Below are 7005 nucleotides of genomic sequence, written 5' to 3'. Positions count from 1 at the left end.
CGGCGGGGACAGAGGGGGCGGGGGGCAGGCGGCTATGCCCTGCGTCCTGCCCGGACACCTCCGTCTGGCCGTGGCCCTGCGCCGCCGGACCTCTCCCGGCGCCCTTCTCCCCGCGGGGCCCGAGAAGCCTCCCCGGCGGCCGGCCCCGGACGCCGGACTCAGTCACCGTCGCCCGGACGACCCCCTCGTTCACTCACCTTCATCCGCACGCCACCAACACACCCCAGCCAGGCGCCCGGGGCCGCTTCCGCGCTCGGCGCGCACGTGCTCCGCCCGCACGTCCGGGGAGGCGGCGGGAAGGCGCGGTTGATACAGAGTATCCAGGCCTCCGCCAATCCCTGCAAGGGCCCCGCCCGATGACCCCCGCCCGTGCCCTGCGCCCCCTAAGTCCCGGGGCCTGCGGTTCCGCCCACCTGGGTTCGGGGCATTCCGGTGGTTCTTGGGGAGCCGAGAGGTTCTCGGGGGTCCGTGGCATTCGGGGGGCTGCACGGGAGCCGACAGGTTGGGGGGCGAGGGCGGGGCGTCAGAGGCGCCATGCAGCCTGGTTCTGCGCGTCCTCAGGCCCCAGAAGGAGCAGAGCCGGGGTCCTGGGGGTCCTGGGCTGGGGTGGAGGAGAGGGCGCCACGACCCCCGCCCCTGCAGCAGGAGGAAGCTGTGACCCTGGATTAACCCCACGCCACCGCCCTGGAGCTCTGCGGAGACAAAGCCCGGCTGGGGTCGTAGCCCAGGGGGCAGACACCCCCGCCCCTCCCGTGCCCCCGCAGCCCCAGCCGGAGGCCCCCGGTGATCCCACCCCCGCCTGACCCTGGGGCGCAGCTGCGCGCGGCGGAGAGGCCTTCGCGACGGTGGAGGCCTGGGGACCCGAGTTCTCGGTGACCCTGGTCAGCCACGCGGGGGAAGCCTCTGAAGTGCCGCCGTCCTGGCTCGGACACGGTCTGGCCTCTCCCCTGTGCAGTTTAGTTTGGGGAGATGTTGCACACAGCGAGCCGGAAGGCGCTCTAGAGAGGAGACCAGGAGGGTTTCGAGTTGCTTTTGAAAGGGTGGTCAGGGCAAAAATTCTCTGACGTCAAAGCTCATGCCTGAACGTATGCAAAAGACTTAGGCAGAAAGAGAAACATTTCAGCGTTTGTTCACTTGAAAATCTGGAAACGACCCAAGAGTCCGGTGGAATATTGCTAAACACATCACACTTCAGAAACAGGATGGGCTCCTGGAGGGTAATTAGTAGTTGCCGGGAGAAAGAATGCTTCCTGACCGGACTAGTGATACATTGTACAATAAAAACGGCTGTTACAAAGCAATGTGAGTGAGACGAGCCCGTTTGAAAAGTACAGACACAAAATGATGTATGCCACATCGTTAAACCCTGGTTGCCACCGGGTGACAAAATTATTGTTGTATTACTTTTATTTGGCTTTAAAATTTTCTTCTCTTGCTTATCCATGTTTCCTAATTTTTATAAAAAGACAATCTTCTGTTTTTCTCGTTTTAAGGTTCTTTTCAAGAAGTGGGAGAAAAAACATTGACAACAGGGTTGGGGGAAGCAATCCCCACCGTCCAAGTATACTAAGGCGGATATGGGTGAACAGAGAGGAAATTGGAGATTTGCTGCAGGAAACCCTCCTGTTGTGGGAAGGTGATCACAGGCCCTTTCTCCAGGACCGGCTGGTGCTCAGTGAGAATATTCCTGGTTGCGCTCCACCCATGAAGCATCAATGAAGTTAAAACCTCAATGGAAACCAAAATGTCCAAGTACCTACGTTATTAAATTTAAATGTAATTCAACAAATTTTATGATTCTAGTTCATTGTTATAAAATCAGTTACTTTTTTTGGCTGCCAGGTGAGAAGTCACTGTTTACACACATTGTCTTATTTGAGCCTCCCAAGCCACCTCTGAGCGAGTTATGTTCCCTTGTTACTAAAAAGGAAATAGGTCCAAGTGCATTTAAAACACTTCCAACCAATAAGTGGCCTCCTTGAACTGTCAGACTCAAAAGCATACGTTCTTAACGTAAGCACATAATAATTTCAAGTATTCTAAATCGGGAAACTCTTCATAAGCTTCATTTTTTTTTTTTTTTTTTTTTTTTTGCAGTATGCGGCCTCTCACCGCCACGGCCCCTCCCGTTGTGGAGCACAGGCTCCGAACACGCAGGCCCAGCAGCCATGGCCCACGGGCCCAGAAGCTCCGCGGCATGTGGGATCTTCCCAGACCTGGGCAGGAACCCGTGTCCCCTGAATCGGCAGGCAGACTCTCAACCACTGCGCCACCAGGTAAGCCCCATAAGCTTCATTTTTAATAGAGGTCTGATCTTCCAACAAAAGGTAGGCCAAAAGGTAATTATCCAACACCCACTGTAAATAGAGGCTGCCTCTCTCTTCCATGCTCACTAGTCTGAAATGCAATCATTACCACATAAAGCACCCTAAGGCATACTTACCTGCTATTTCCGGATTTTCTATTCTCTCTGGACCCAGGCTACCTGGGGCGGACTCCCAGTTTAATTGCTTAATAGCTGTGTGACTTTGGACAAGGTACTGATCCTGTACCTTCTCTCCTCTTGGTAAAGTTTATGATTTGTAATAATAACAGGCCCTCTTTCCTCTTTGGTTTGAGATCATTAAATGAGTCAGTACTCTGCACGCGCTATCTTCTTTACCATTTTGTTTCTTACCGGCGTTGTTCACTTTTAACACGTTCAAAATCTGGGAACTCCCCCCTTAGTCCTAAGGGAACTTCCCCCTTAGGACTTCTCCTTTTCAGAAATGTCCTGGCCACTCATGTACTTTCCCCCATAATGAGTAGCTGAACACATTTTTAAAAATCCCTGATCCACGGAAGGCTGCAAGCCCATCTAGATACAGCCTGCTAAGAACCTCTACTTCACCCTGAACCCCTCTTCCCTCCAGGGAATTACCTTCGTTCCCAGAGGTCCCCCTGAGGGAGCTGCTTGCCCACCTGCACTGCCCCAGGAAGCCTTCTCGAAGCCCAATCTGTCTGTATATTGGGGTGCTTGTAGCCATGGGAGACCAGTCCTTTGGGCCGTTCGTGGGTTCACAGAACTACGGGGAGCAGGCCGTCTGGGGAACACCCTTGGGAAACCGATGCCTGACAGAAAAAGAGAGGGGATGTGTGACGTCTTGGGTAGAGTGATGAGAAGGACAGAGGGAACGTAACAAGAGCTGGAAAGAGTGGCTCAGCTGTCCTTCCTTTCTTGGAAGATGGCAGATGCAGGTGGGGCAGGGCACAGGAAAACCCTCCCAACATACTGACCCAGAGGCACTAGGAATGCTTTTTTTTTTTTTTTTTTTTTAGAGAAAATATTTAAAAAAATTTTTTTAAAGATGAGTATTATCGATTTTTCCTTCTGCTTCAGGCTCAAAGGTGGCTGGGCAGTGGTGCTGTGCCCAAACAAGACCCACTTCACCTGCTACAAACCTTCGTTCCCTCTGGTGGTAGGTCAGGTGCAGGGGGGGAACAGGGACTCAGAGCCCAGGGTCTATTTACTGAGCATGCGGCACTCAGGTGGGTATTTTGCTGTCATTCCCATATGACAAGATGCCCGTCAGAGAGGTTAAGTCACTGGTCTAGTCACAGAACTGGTAGAGGGTGGGTTTGAGGTTAGCCCGCTCCCATCTGGCCCCCAAGTGTTGGTTTTCACGTCACCCAGCAGCACACTGACTCGGAGGGTGGGAGAGAAGGAGGGAGGTCTCGCTGCGCACTACATTCTCGTTACTCAGTAAGCATGCTTGTTACACTCCAGGCCCAGGCTGCACACTGACATCACAGATGAGTGAGTGTCCCTCCGTTTGAGGAATCCATCCTCTCAGGACCTGTTGATTGCCTACTCTGTGAAGAGCTGGAAAAAATCAATCTATTTTGTCGTTGAAACAAGCCTAAATAGATACTTAACCAAGAGCATTTTAAATTAACATAATATTACATGTGAAAACTTGAACAAACATACAAGTCCAAGAAAATGAAAGCACATTGTGTAAGTTCTTGATGAATTTGATTTTCTATCCTTGTAAGTTACATAAAGTGCACAGATCTTTAGGGTTTACCTCTGATTTTCCCATACATGCAGATACTGTGTCCTCACCATTTCCAGCACGCTTCAAGGCTCTCTCATGCTGGTTTCCAGTCACTATCCCCCCACGGTGACCACCCTGGACTTAAGTCTCCAAATGTTAGCTTTGCCTTTTTTGCACTTGATCTGCCTTCTCAAATGCTACCAAATTTCCCCCATGTAACCTTCTAGAAGGTCTATTTTTTCCCCCTTTACATTTAGGTGTACAATTAATCTGGAAATAATTTTAACTTATGGTACGAGGTATGGGTGTGTTAACCCCACACACACCCCATAGGACATCCAATTCACCTGATTTATTGAAGAGTCTTCACCATTGCATTGCAGTGGCACTTTTTGTCTTAAATCAGATGATGGTACATGTGTGGGTCTGCTTCTCGGCTCTCTGATCTGTTGTTCCATTGTTCTGTTTGTCTTGCTTTACATAAAACCATACTATTTTAATCATGGGATAAGTCGATATTCAGTGTGTCTCCTTCAATTTTCCTCCTCTTTGTCTTTGCTATGCTTCACCCTTTGCATCTTCACAGGAATTTCAGAATTGGCTCGTTAATTTTGACAAAAATGCATATACTAGGACTTTGAGATGGCACTGAATTTATAGGTCAATTTGGGAATTTTTTTAAATATAAATTTAGTTAGTTAGTTTTGGCTGCCTTGGTTCTTCGTTGTTGTGCACGGGCTTTCTCTAGTTGCAGCGAGCGTGAGCTACTCTTCGTTGTGCTCTGCAGGCTTCTCATTGTGGTGTTTCTCTTGTGGAACACGGGTTCTAGGCACGTGGGCTTCAGTAGTTGTGGCACGCGTGCTCAGTAGTTGTGGCTCGTGGGCTGTAGAGCACAGGCTCAGTAGTTGTGGTGCATGGGCTTAGTTGCTCTGCAGCATGTTGGACTTCCCCAGATCAGGGCTCAAACCGTGTCCCCTGCATTGGCAGGCAGATTCTCAACCACTGCACTGGGAAGTCCCTGGGAAATGTTTGAGAACAATATTGAGTCTCCCAATCCACAAATACAAAATAGATCTCATTTATGAAATTGCAAGCAATATTTTGCAGTTTTCTGTATAGAGGCTTTTCACACCTTTCTTTAGACTTATTTCTAATCATTCAATATTTTTGATGCTATTGTCAATGGTACTTTTAGTTCAATTATCTAATTGTTTTGTAATATACAGAAATACAGTTGACTTTTGTATACTGACATTCTACCTAGCAACTCTGCTAAATTTACTTAATTCTAACAGTTTATCTTCAGGGGTTTTTTTTTTGGTTTTCTAAGTACATAAACATATTGTATAGGAATGGATAAGTTTTCTTTCTTTCTTTCCAATGGTGAATTAAAGAAGTAATAGTGTAATTTTTTCTATTCTTATATGCAAGGAGAGAGCATTATTTCACCTGAAATGAAATCATGATGTGTCTGCAACATGAAGTGTCTGTGATAGATTTCTTTTGTAAATATGCTTTATCAGATTAAGGAAGTTCCTCTCTATTACTAGATTTAAGAGCTTTTGCTATAAATACCTGTTTAATTTCATCACTTACTTTTATTCTGCATCTCGGGTTGGTTTTTCTCCCTTATTCTGTAACTGTGATGGATCTCAGTGTGTGTGGGTTGTTTGTTTGTTTGTTTGTTTTAGCTGCACCACGCGGCATGTGGGATCTTAGTTCCCTGACCAGGGATCAAACCCGTGCCCCCTGCACTGGAAGCATGGAGTCTTAACCACTGGACCACCAGGGAAATCCCCTGTTTTTTGGGTTTGTTTGTTTTTGTAACATTAAACCATCCTTGCATGGATACAATAAACCATACTTGATCATGATATAATTTTTATATATCACTAGATTCCATCTGTTAATTCATTGTTTAGGATTTTTGCATCTCTGTTCATGAGAAATAAATGTCTACATTTTCTTTTTTTCTAGTGTGTTTGTTGAATTTTGGCACCAAAGTTATGCAGGTCTCAAAAAAAGTATTGGGAAGCATTCTCTCACTTTTTCTATTCCCTGGAAAATTTTATAGAATTGGAATTATTTCTTCTTTACATTTCGGAAGAATTCACTAGGGAAGACATCTAGACTTCAAGCTTTCTTTGTGGAAAGGTTTTTAATTTTGGATTCAATTTCTTCAATAGATTTAGGACTGATTTTTTATTTCTTCTTTTATCGAATTTAAGTTGTGATTTCTAAGGAATTTGTCCTTACTATCTAAACTGTCAAATGTGTTTGCCTATTACATAACCTTCTTTTACGTTTACTTTATTTACTTTCATGTAAAATCTGTTGTGATATCCCATTTCATATTGGATACTGGCAATGTATTTTTTTTCCTCTTTCTTGCTTTTTCTTTTTTTTTCCCAGTATTTTATTTTAACATCTTTATTGGAGTAAAATTGCTTTACAATGGTGTGTTAGCTTCTGCTTTATATCAAAGTGCATCAGCTATACATATACATATATCCCCATATTGCCCTCTTGCATCTCCCTCCCATCCTCCCTATCCCACCCCTCTAGGTGGTCACAAAGCACCGAGCTGATCTCCCTGTGCTATGCGGCTGCTTCCCTGTCTTGCTCTGTCTTGATCAGAAGTGAATTTTATTAATCAAAGAATCAAATTTCAGTGGCAATTTCTCTTTTGTACATTTGGTTCCTATTTAATCAATTTCTGCTCTCCATTATTGCCTTCCTGCTACTTTCTCTGAGTTTAATTTGCTTTTCTTTTGTGGCTTCCTGAAATAGAAGGCTAGATAATTGGTTTTCAACCTTTTTCTTATTACATTAAAACTATACATTTTCCTTCACTTTTTACCATTGTATTTTACCACCATTTATGTAAAAATATCTCCTAATTTCTGAAATTTCTCAATCTAACATTACTGTTTTTGTAATTAAGAAGTATCTGAGCTTTGAGACTAAT

The sequence above is a fragment of the Pseudorca crassidens genome, chromosome 12 (genome assembly GCF_039906515.1).
Source record: "Pseudorca crassidens isolate mPseCra1 chromosome 12, mPseCra1.hap1, whole genome shotgun sequence".
NCBI classification, from domain to species: Eukaryota; Metazoa; Chordata; class Mammalia; order Artiodactyla; family Delphinidae; genus Pseudorca; species Pseudorca crassidens.
This window is presented reverse-complemented; position numbering follows the sequence as displayed.